The sequence below is a fragment of the Hyaena hyaena genome, unplaced genomic scaffold, assembly GCF_003009895.1.
Source record: "Hyaena hyaena isolate Hyena2069 unplaced genomic scaffold, ASM300989v1 scaffold_49, whole genome shotgun sequence".
Classification (NCBI taxonomy): Eukaryota; Metazoa; Chordata; class Mammalia; order Carnivora; family Hyaenidae; genus Hyaena; species Hyaena hyaena.
The window spans coordinates 418493-430990 of record NW_024080681.1 but is presented as its reverse complement, the minus strand read 5'-3'; the positions used below and the strand labels follow the sequence as shown (position 1 = coordinate 430990).

The window sequence follows — 12498 nt, the reverse complement described above, 5'->3', positions numbered from 1 at the left end:
AGAAAACCTAAATATATGTATGTCTATTAAAGAAATTGAATGTGTAATTTAAAATTTTCCTACAAAGAAAAATCCAGGCCTGGGTGCTTTCCTGGTGAATTCAGCCAAACATTTAAGGAAGAAAGTAATAGCACTCCAAAAAATTAAAGGAGTGATGATCACTTCCCAGCTCTGGAAGGCCAGCATTACTTTAATACCAAAACCAGACACAGACATTAGAAGAAAAGAAAACCTCTCTTCTTTGTAAAGTTATATATTCTATTTTTACTCTCAATCCTGACAAAGGAGCCTAAAGATATTGGAAAAAATATTAGGGTTTTTTTTCCCCCTAAAAAGCATTGTAGAGCCCAAATTATGGCCCAAATCCAAGAAAACAAGAAAACACTAGACTCTGGAGACAGAAGCAGAGCACTGATACACTGAGGCTGCTTTTACTCTGAGGGAAGTTATTGCTTTGGGCAGGTTTGGACATTGGTTTTAGCTATCTCACATGTAAGAAATCAGAAGTTGAAACCCAAGTCGTGCCCACCGTGAGGGCAAGGGTAACATAGTGGACAACCTCTTCTCCATTGAAGTGATGTCACCCTCAAAGCAAAAGAAAACCTGAAATATATATACCTACACATACATACAGAGGACTGAAGAAAATGTTGCCTTGGAGAAAAACAGGTGTAAAAAAAAAAAAGGAGAAAACTCCTGGAGAGGCCCGTGGCTATGGGCTCGCTCTTCACAAGAATTAGAGACCTGGATTTGAATGGTCCATTGAACATGAGGCCTTGAATTTGTATAATTTTGTTCTAAACTGGTAAAAGAAAATTCTTTCTAAAAGAAGGTACATTTATGTTAGACTTCAAAGAATCCTTCCACATAATATTTTAGGGACAATAAACAGTGCACAGTAAAACACAGGTGCACATACACAAACATACACACAAGGAAACCATTCCATGATAAAAATGACAGAAATAAAATATAGCAGATATTGGAATTAATAGACAGGAGATTTTTTTAAAAAATATGGCTTACTATACTTAAATGAAAAACAAACAAAATAATCACAATAGTCTAAAAGGTGGCTGATAAGATTTTTAAAAGAACCAATGATGTTATACATAAATTAATGCAATATAAAACATTTAAAAATGAGTGTCTAAATATGAGCAAATTAGAAAATATTTTAGAAGAAGTTTTCCAGAATGCAACACAAATAGACAAAAAGAGATAGGAAATACAGAAGAAAAGTTAGGAGACATGGAGGGGAAATCTAATATTCATTTAATCAGAGTTCCAAAAGGAGAGGAAGGAGAGAATGGAACAGACGCAATGCTTAAAGAAATAATGACCAAAGATGTTCCAGAAATGAACAAGAATCTCACTTCAAATGACTTGACCATCTCAAGTCTCTCAAATATTTGCAACATGGGCTATTCCATTTTTAAAATACTGCTTCCTTTGTGCTATAAAAATTAGTAGCTTCACTTATGTGCTGCTTACCAGATAAGTCATTTAAACAGCTGCTTTCATACTTGATAATTGCAATTTTAGACCTCTTAGAGAAATACTATATTAAAAAGCAGGCAAGTTTCAGGTGGCCTATTCCGTAAAAACTAATTAATAGTACCTACATATTGACGCTCTGTGGATATTTTAGTATAACAGATTTTAATGCAAAGTGTGATGGTGGCATTTAACATTTTCCAGACCAAAATTATTTCTGCCATGCTTTATGGTATGGAACTCTGTAAAATCAGTTACCCATTTCTTAGTAGTTTAGAGGGGGCACAAATGACTTTCTGAAGACAATTTTATCCTTATTCCTAGTACTTTATTTTTTTGGCACAGCTCCAAGTACCAGGTAGAGTGACTTTTTACACAGGCATCTTTTTGCATGTTTTAATATTCACCAGAAAATGTCAAAGCTACCCCCCAGCTCCAATGATTATTAAAACATAAGGCTCTGTACTTAATTAGTGACAATGAATAGCTGTATTCTAGGTATTTCTCAGGTGGGTTAATTTCAAATTCAGAGCTGTTCACTATTCTTTTTTGAAGCTTAGATGAAAGAAACACTAAGAAGGACTATCTAGAGGATTTGTAATTCATCCATTTCTCTGGCTACACTGAAATCTACTCCCAGATTAAGGCATGCCATACATAGAGTCTTGCCTATGATGATCTAATGGAGAAATTATTTTTTGGTTTGAATTCAAGCATAGTTTTGCTTTTCTAAGAAATTGGTTTGCTTTTTGCCTTAGAATGATATGAAACTTTCTTAACCTTTCTTCCCTTTTGACTGACTTTCTTATATTTAATTTATTTGATATTTCCATATTATTTATATATTTTCTTTTTTGAAATAAAGCATTGTATAGAAACATTTAAAAACAATAATTATCTAAATATTTATGCACTCAACCTGACAAAACTAAAAGGAAAAATAAGCAGCAATACAATAATAGCTGAGGATTTTAGTACCATATTCTCAGACAACCAATAAGAAAAGAGTGGATTTGAACAACACTGTAGACCAACTAGTCCTAACAGACATGTACAGAATATTCCATCCAATAGCAGCCAAATATACATTTTTCTCAAATTCATACAGATAATTCTCCAGGATATATCATATGTTAGGCCACAAAACAAGATGTACAAATTTAAGAAGATTGAAATCACACTAAGTACTTTTTATGACCACAATTGTATAAGACAAGAAATTAATAAGAGGAAGAAATCTGGAAAATTCACAAATACATGGAAATTAAACAATACAATCATGAACAACCAATGGATCAAAGAAGAATCAAAAGAGGAATTAAAAAATACCTTGAGACAAACAAAAATGGAAATACAACGTTACAAAACTTGTGGGATACAGCAAAAGCAATTTAAGAGGAAAGAAGTTTATAGCAATAAATGCATACATCAAGAATAAAGAAAGATCTCAAATAAACATTCTAATTTTGTTCCTTAAGGAACTAGAAAAAGAAGAACAAACTAAGCCCTAAATTAGTGGAAGTAAGGAAATAAGAAAGATTAGAGTAGAAATAAGTGAAATAGAGAACAGGATAACAATAGCAATGATCGGCAAAACTAAGAGTTGGTTCTTTGAAAAGATAAACAAAGTTGACAAACCTTTAGCTTGACTGAACAAAGAGCACCCAAGAATAAAGTTGTACATCAAAAAGACATTATCAGAGACATTACAACTGATAAACAATACAAAGAACCATAAGAGACTATTATGAATGATTATATGCCAACAAATTAGACAACCTAGAAGAAATGAATGCATGTCTTGGAAACATGAAACCTACCAAAATGAATCATCAAGAAAGAAAAAATCTGAATTGACTAATAATGAGTAAGTAATCTAAAACCTCCCAACAAAAAAGCTTAGGACCAGATGGATTTTCTGGTGGATTTTACCAATATTTAAAGAAGAATTAATGTCAGGGGCACCTTGGTGGCTCAGTCCGTTAAGTGTCTGACTCTTGATTGGGGCTCAGGTAATGATCTCATGATTTGATTTGTGAGATCAAGCCCCAGAGCCCCATGCTGGGCTCTGGGCTGATAGCTGTCTCTCCCTCTCCCTGTCTCTTCCCTGAGCATGTGCTGGCAATCAACATCACTAATCATCAGGGAAATGCAAATCAAAACCACAATGAAAATCATTCCACACCTGTTAGGGTGGCTATTATAAAATTTTAAAAGTTTTAAGTACTGACAAGGATGTAGAGAAAAAGGTACCATTATATTCTGTTGGTGGAAATGTAAACTGGCCACTATGGAAAACAATATGGCAGTTCCTCAAAAAATTAAAAGTAAAACTACCATGGGGCGCCTGGGTGGCTTAGTCGGTTAAGCGTCCGACTTTCGCTTAGGTCATGATCTCGCGGTTCGTGGGTTCGAGCCCCGTGTCGGGCTCTGTGCTGACTGCCAGCTCAGAGCCTGGGGCCTATTTCAGAGTCTGTATCTCCCTCTCTCTCTGACCCTCCCCTGCTCACGCTGTCTCTCTCTCTCTCTCCTAGAAATAAATAAAAAAAATTAAAAAACAAAAAAACAAAAAAACAAAACTACCATATAATCCAGCAGTTCCACTTCTGGGTTATATCTGAGTGAAATGATATCTCTGTCTTGAAGAGATATTTGCACCCTGTGTTTGTTGCAGCATTATTTACATAGCTAAGACATGGAAACAACTTAAATGTCCATTGTTGGATAAATAGATTAAAAATGTTGTGTGTGTGTGTGTGTGTGTGTGTATTTCTCAGCCATAAAAAAAGAAGGAAATCCTGCCGTTTACCACAACATGGATGAATCTTGAGGTCAGTATGCTTAGTGAAATAAGTCAGAGAAAGACAGATACTGCATGGTCTTACTTCTATGTGGAATCTAAATTCATAGAAACAAAAAATAGATTGGTGGTTGCCAGAAGCAAAGGCTGGGAAATGGAGGAAATAGATGAAAATATTCAAAATTACAAACTTTCAGGTATAAGTTAAGTTTTGGGGATATAGAATATAGTAATGTACAAAGTGACTATAGTTAACAATACTGTATTGAATATTTGAAAGCTGCTAAGAGAGTATATCTTAAACATCTTATCACAAGAGAAAATGTAACTATGCAGGGTAATGGATGTTAACTAAACCTATAGTGGCAATCATTTTGCAGTATATACATATCTCAAACACTTATGGAATACATCTTAAACTCATACAGTGTTATATGTCAATTATATCCCAATAAACTGAAAAAACTGAATATTGCTTTTGTAAATTCTTTGTCAATTATGTTTCATTGTGATGCACAGCTATGATCATGTTTTGGATAAAATGTGTTATATTTTTATTTCATGACTAAATGCTGTTTATGTGTCACTCAGTCAACATATTTATAGATTATGTTACATAGTTCTATTTGCTTATCACTTGAAAATATTATCACTTGTAATAACTAAAGAAATATGTCAGCCTATTTATGATCTAGTACCCTACCACTGTTTTAGAGCTTACACTTAGAAATGGAGACAGGACATGTACATAGCTCTGACTTCTGTTTTTTGAGATGGCCAATTTGATGCAGTTGTTGCAGACTCATCAAAATGGTCATGATCATAACAAAATATAAACTCAGTTGTGTTGTTTACACCTCATTCCTTCCCCCCAAATAATCCCCAAATCCCAGAGACTTAACATATTAAAGTTTCTTCTCACTCATCTTATAGTCTAGTGGATAGTGATGTGTTTGCTGGGAGAATTGTTTCAGTTCCATCAATCATTCAGAAACCCCAGGTTACTTCTACCTTGTACCTCCACTGTTTTCTAGGGCTTCAAGTACTCTGGTAGATCCTCTACATCTGACCAAGTGAAGAGCAAAAAGGTCTGGGAAGAATGTTAAGAAGTTTTAGAGGCTGGGCTAGAGGTAATGTTAGAAAATACAGCTTCTCAAACTGTAGCAAAGGGCCACTTTTTAAAAACCTTCCAATCTGTTGCAGACTATTACTTTTGTAGAAAACAACAAAAATGTTGTGAGAATGTCCAATTTCTATAAAAGTTTCATTTTCATTTGCTATTCTTACCTTGTTATGGACCAAAAACAAACAAATCATGGAAAAATACTGGTCTCTGAACCACGCTTTATAGCATTGATGTAAATTGCTTATTACATTCTGTTGTCCTGAGCTAGTTACCTGCTGCCACTTGAATGTAAAAGGGATAGGAAATGTTCAAAGGAGGAAATTAAGTGATTATTGCTGTCTTAATTTACCCTTCTGGTCCCAAATATCCATTTTTCTTTTCCTCCCATATACTAACCTATTTCCAAAGGTGATAACCCAAAGTCCCATCAAACTATTACGTCTAGTTTAAAGTCCCAGATGGTGCACAGATTTCTTCATCAGATCTGGATGCGACTTTTCTCAGTTTGGTGATCTATAAGCTAAAAAGACACATCATCCACTCCTCCCACCAGACTTTCACTCAATATACAATGGTAGAAGTGATGGAGGATAACTGTGAAAGACACTCTTGTTAGGAAAGGAGAAAAATGCAAGACAAGGCAGTTACAGCGTTATAGCAATTCTGAAATCCTGCTGACAAGACATTTTTGAAGGCCCTTTATACCAGGGATGAAGAAGTTTCCTTGGTTAGGGGTTAATCTCTAATTCTTCTGGTAAGATATTCTCTGTAACAGGGTTTTCCAGAAAAACAATCAATAGGTGTTAAATATAGAGGCAGATACATATCTTTATGTCTATGTATCTGTATCTATATATCTATCTAGTTGGAGAACAAAAAAGACAGTGGTGTATTCAGTACAAATCTGAAGGCTGAGAATAAGGGGAGCTGATGGTATAAGTCCTGGTCTGAGTCTAAAGGCCTAAGAACCAAGAGTGCTGATATCTGAGGGCAGGAGGAGATGAGCATCCTAGCCCAAGCAGAGAGAGTAAACTCACTCTCCCTCTGCCTTTTTTGTTCTATTTAGGCCCTCAACAGATTGTATGATGCCCATCCACATTGGTGAAGGCAATCTTCTTTGCTCAGTCTACCGATTCAAATGGTACTCTCTTTTGGAGACACTCTCATAGACACATCCAGAAGTAATGTTTTATCCGCTTTACTGAGCATTGCTTAGCCCAGTCAAGTCAATGTGTAAAGTTAACCAGGGTACTCTCTTTCTTCATTTCCTCTGGTTCTACACTTTGGAAAGATTTCCTTGTTTATAATCTTCCATGGCCATATCTGAATGAAACTGTTCCCCTGGAGACTGTATAGCTTTCATACTTGGAGAGGCTATGTGTCAACCAAAGATGGTTTCACAGCTTTAAATATAAAAATGATTTTACAAAACCACACTGAGATACTACCTCACGCCAGTCAGAGTGTCTAAAATGAGGAAACCAGAGGACTCTAGATGCTGGTGAGGATGTGGAGAAATGGGTACCCTCCTACACTGTTGGCGGGAATGCAAACTGGTGCAGTCTCTCTGGAAAACAATGTGGAGGTTCCTCAAAAAATTAACAACAGAACTCCCCTATGACCCAGCAATAGCTCTGCTAGGAATTTACCCAAGGGATATAGGAGTGCTGATGCATAGGGGCACATGTACCCCAATGTTCATAGCAGCACTCTCAACAATAGCCAAAACATGGAAAGAGCCTAAGTGTCCATTAACAGACGAATGGATCGAGAAGATGTGGTTTATCTATACAATGGAATCCTACATGGCAATGAGAAAGAATGAAATCTGGCCATGTGTAGCACCATGGATGGAACTTGAGGGTGTTATGTTGAGCGAAGGCAGAGAAGGACAAATACCATATGTTTGCACGTATAGGAGGATTAGGAGGAACTTAACGGAGGACCGTGGGGGAGTAGAAGGGGGGAAATAGTGGGGGAGAGGGAAAGAGGCAAACCATGAGAGACTCTTGAATGCTGAGAACAAACTGAGGGCTGATGGGTGTGGGGGGGGAGGGGGGATATGGGCATGGAGGAGGGCACTTGTGGGGATGAGCACTGGGTGTTATATGGAAACCAACTTGACAATAAACTACTTGTAAAAATAAATAAATAAATAAATAAATAAATAAAAATTATTTTAGATTAGGTGCCTGGATACTTTGACAGTAGAGTTTCCTCAAAAGTATAGTAGGCTTCTGATCCATTTGTTTCCAGTCAGTTCAATATTAATAACACCCAAAATTCTTTCTGAGACTATTTTAGGTTCAGTTCCCCAGGAGGAGATCCTGAGAAGAGGATTTGTGAAAATTGACTTATTAAGAACATTGCATATGAGTGAGGAAAGCAAGACAAGCAAGACAAGCAATCCAAGTTTATCACTAAGGATCCAGTTAGGAGATAGATACATACTAGTTGTTTAACAGAGAATTTTAAATAAAGAATTGTTAACAGCAAAAAGATAACACTAAATATTATGGAGGTAGTGACTACAGGAAACAGCTCCCATCTCTACGGCTGAGGGAACAAAGAGGTTTGAATCACTAACACTGTCTTAGTTTGAGGTGCTATAACAAAAATACCATAGACTAGGTGGTTTACACAACAAACACTTCTTTTTTTTTTCTTTAATGTTTATTTTTGAGAGGAGGATGAATGAGGGGGGAGGGGCAAAGAGAGAGGAAGACAGAGGATCTGAAACAGGCTCTGTGCTAATAGCAGAGAGGCCAACGCAGGGCTTGAACCCATGAGCCATGAAATCATGACCTCAGCCAAAGTCAGGCACTTAACCAACTGAGCCTCCCAGGCTCTTCAAATGATAAACATTTGTTTCCCGCAGTTTGGAGGCTGGGAAGTCCAAGATCAAGTTGTGGCAGGTTCAGTGCCTGGTGAGAACCTGCTTCCTGGCTTGTAGACAGAAGAATTCTTGCTGTATCCTGGGGAGAGAGGGGGAGGGGGAAGAGGGAGGGTCAGAGAGAGAAAGAATGAATGAGAGAGAGATCTTTATTACTTCTAAAGGCCCTATCTCCAAACACCATCACACTGGGGATTAGGGGTTCAACATAATGAACTTGGGGTAGGGAGGCCCAGATATGCAGTCCATAGCAAGGACTTAGAAGCTTGGAGGAATGGCCCCATGGAGCTGAAACTCAGACCTCTGAGAAGGTGGTGCTGGTGCTGGAGTCTGTGCTTGGAGGAGAGGTACCACAGAGCTGGGACCCAGACCACTGAGGAGGGGGTGATGTGCTGTGTACTTGAAGTTTGCTAAGAGAATAGATTTTAAGCTTTCTCACCATACACATGTAAAGTAACTGTAACTGTGTGAGGGGATGGATGTGTTAATTAACCTCATTGTGGTAATCATTTCATGATGGATATGTATATCAAATCATTCTGTACACTTTATAATACAATTTTGTCAGTTACACCTCAGTAAAGCTGGGGAACAAATAATAGGTGTTACTTTGAGGCTATCTGAAACAGTAGATACTATCTGAAACAACATGTGTAATCTGATCTTTTCCTAAGGGCTGTCATTTTGTTTAAATCCTACTGAGGTTTCCGTGCTCAAAGCCTTTTAAATCATAGCTCTTTCTCTTCTGAATCTAGAAGTATTGTGTTTTCAAACTCTGCCAGGCCCCAAATGCTGGATTCTATTTCCTTTCATTTGTTTTAAACTGATTGTTTTCCATGCCAATCTCTCTCTAGTAATATCTTCCTAATCACATAAAAAAATCACCAACATCTACAGTTAATATTGTTTTCTGAAAGCTTCCCTTAGAGCTAGAGAATATGTACTTGTACTGATCTGCCTTCTAAGGTATTGTAGACAACAGCCTAGCCAGTGCCTAATATGAATCTTTGGTTATCCAGCCTACTACATGGTTCCTTAATTCCCACATGACTGCTATGCTAAACTAATGTCACATATTTTGGATTTTTTGTTATAGTAGGCCATTATTTCTATTATTAATCGAGGTTAGTGATTTAGTAATAAACAACCCTCAAATCTCAGTCATAACCCAGCTAAAGTTTATGTTTTGCTCTAATCAGTACAGTCAAGATCATGTGCTTCATGAAATTTTTAAGAGAACTGGGGTCCTTCCATCTACTGTTACTGCCATCCCTTAGCTCCTTAGAATTTTCTGTATCTGTCTGACCGATTTGTGAAAAACAAAAAGAAACTACAACTCACTGGAGGCTTTAAGGGTCAGGCTTAGACTGGCCAATCATTGCTTCTGCCTACATTGCACTGGTCAGAAATAGTTACATGGCCTGATATAAAAAGAGCTAAGAAATGTGGGTTTCCTGGGCATCCAAGATGGTGAATATTTGTCTCCATCGCAATTAGGATACTTTCACTTGCAAGTAACAGCAAGTCCACTTAAACTGGCTTTGTCAGGGAGCAAGCTGTTTTTATTCTCTTAGATTTATTTTTTTGAGGACTTGTGAATAAAAGTGACAGAAGGACAGGTTAGCCAAGAGAAAAGACAGATTTTAATCACATACCTTGTGGGGGAGTTTACAAAGAAATGTGACTCAAAGGAGTGATTAGAATATGGGGCTTATATACCATTTAAATAGGTGAAGGGGAAAGGAGAGGGCACTTACATGAAAACAGTTGACCTCTTGGAAAGGAGTTGGGGGAGAAAGTGCACTTATGAGAAAATAAATGACATTTAGGAAAGATTAGGGCCCTTAGGAGAATAGATAGGAGATATGATAGTTTTGTGATAATGACTGTTTAGGTGTGGTGACAATTCTCATTGTCTCTGGTGATAAGAGCTAATCTTCCCTGGTTGCTCCCTGGGAGAAGATTTATGACAATTGAGATCTTTGGGAGGCTCCACTTCTAGGCAGATAAGAGACTTCAGGAACTCAAATGCCTTCAGCTAAAAATACTTTTTATGTCAGAGAGTCTTATTCTGGATCCCTTCTACTTAAACAGAAAAGGGAATTTATTGACTCATATAGTAGAGAAGTCTAAAGGTAGCAGGGGATTCAGGTTGGGTTTGATTTGGAGGCTTTGTGATGCTCTCAGGGATTGACTTCCTTTCCCTATGACTGAGTCACCTAGCCCTTCCTCTTCCACTTGTTAGCTTTATTCTCAGTTGGCTCTTCTTAGTAGAAAAAAAGAACAAAAGAGTTATAACTCTACTAGTATTCATATTCTAATGCCAATGCTGTATCTTTCAGAGAAAGAAAGGACTTCTCTTTTGCCCACAAACAAAAATCCTGGGCTTTGCCCACAAACCAAAAAATCCTAATTGGTTTATGAAACAAAAACTGGTTCAAAGGGAGGTAAGGGTGGTAATTCTAATAGTTTTATGCTGGCTGAACCATTCTTGGAATTGGATAGTGGTTATTCCATCCAAATTATATAGGTGGATACGATGGAGTGGTGGAATGGAAGCTAGGCAATCACCTAAATCCACTATAGTCAGGGAGGAGCGTGGAGCATGATCTCACTTGACAATGAGCATGCTGAGGATACTTAAAGAGTATGATTATAATGCGAAGGTGCAGAAAATATAACAAGTCAGAGAAAGAGAAGCACTTAAAAAATGATAGGAAAGTGTGGACAGTAAGTTAAGAGAACCAAGAGAGTCATGTTCTAAAGCCAAGGGAGGAGTTTTAAGGATGGAGTAGTAAAAAAAATCATTGAAATTACTTCATGCGGGTTGATTCCGTACTCATTGGAAATCCTTCCTAGTTTAGCTTCTCATGTAAATGTTTCCTTTGAGTGAAAATGTGCCAGCCAGGTTTTTCAGTCTTCAGAGCAGTTGTGCTTTTCATGAAAGGAAAGAAAGAGGGATAAATTGGTTTGTATATCAGTCTCTATTAAGTTTGGTTGGCATGAATCATCCCCTGGATATAAATGAGCTCTAGGGTCTAACAACATTAAGTTTCTGTGTCTTTAAACTGAGGACCAAACTACAGAACACAGAGTGAAAATTTTCATTTTCATACCATAATGCTTTGCGAATCACTAGCATTATATTTGAAATATAATGATTTAAGAATAATACATGAAGATTTTTTGACATTTAACTTCCCAGTTTGTTATTTTAATTATTCTCTTTTCCTACAAAGTTTACTTTCAGGGGTAGCAAGAAAAGAGAAAGCTGGATAGACTATCCCTGACACTGATGGGTAAAGAGTACGTCATGGTTACCTGTAGCCATTCCAGGTCTCTAGGGTTAATTCAGGTGGCCTTTGGGTAAGATTAATGTGGTAACCAATAATGAAGTGACCGGCATGCTAAATGCCAAAGAAAAGCTGGGGGCAGTCTGGATGAGAAAGAAGAAACTAATTCAAATAGTCCAGGAGAATTAGTACAATTCAGTGATGGGTTTGTGCAGTGGTGTGTGTGTGTGTGTGTTAAGGATCTAACGAAGATAGATTGATCTTGTGAAGACAACTGGGAGAGGAAACTTTCCTTACAGATCAGAATATAATGTAGCAAGTACTTACGCAGGCAGTATCTTGGTTAAGTGTTCCTGTAAGTGCATTTCTCTTTTTTAAAGTTATTACAGGCAACCGTATGGCAGGGATTAAAGGAGACAAGTAAAATCGTAGCTTTGAAAAATAACATGGCAAAATTAGCCAATTATGAAAAGAACCTGGCTTGACTTCTCATCTGGTTTACATCTTCACGCCTCAGGAACGGTCTTTGTAATGGCGCCTCTCTCCCTAGTCTTACTTTCCAAGCCTGTGGAGAACTAGCTGTTACACACAGGGAGGATCTGGAACTCATGTTCCCAAGACTTCAGACCCGGTGCAGTCCCGATTTCGGGATCGCTGGGCCGACTGCGCCGACAAGCAGGCGGGCTCTCATCACCACGCGAGGCCCCGGCCCCAGCCTTCGCCCGCGGCCAGCGCGTGGTGGTGAGCCGCGGCCTTCGAAGGCCTGCGATGCTACGCACATGCCCGCGCCCGCCTCCCGCGTCTGCGAGAAGAAAGGGAGCCCGGACGCGCGGAGGCTGACCCGGAGCCTACCCATGAGGCAGCGCGCCGGCTCCACGAGAATTTCCCC

At 38.1% G+C, this 12498-nt stretch overlaps 1 long non-coding RNA gene across 1 annotated transcript; it reads right to left on the bottom strand.

Moving 5' to 3' along the window:
* Positions 1-8283: 8283 nt before the first annotated feature.
* Positions 8284-12371, bottom strand: LOC120230859. Its single transcript, XR_005528195.1, has 3 exons — positions 11937-12371; positions 11134-11250; positions 8284-8398 (listed from the first exon to the last, which is right to left on the bottom strand). It is a non-coding gene; the product is annotated as an uncharacterized LOC120230859 (long non-coding RNA).
* Positions 12372-12498: the final 127 nt, after the last annotated feature.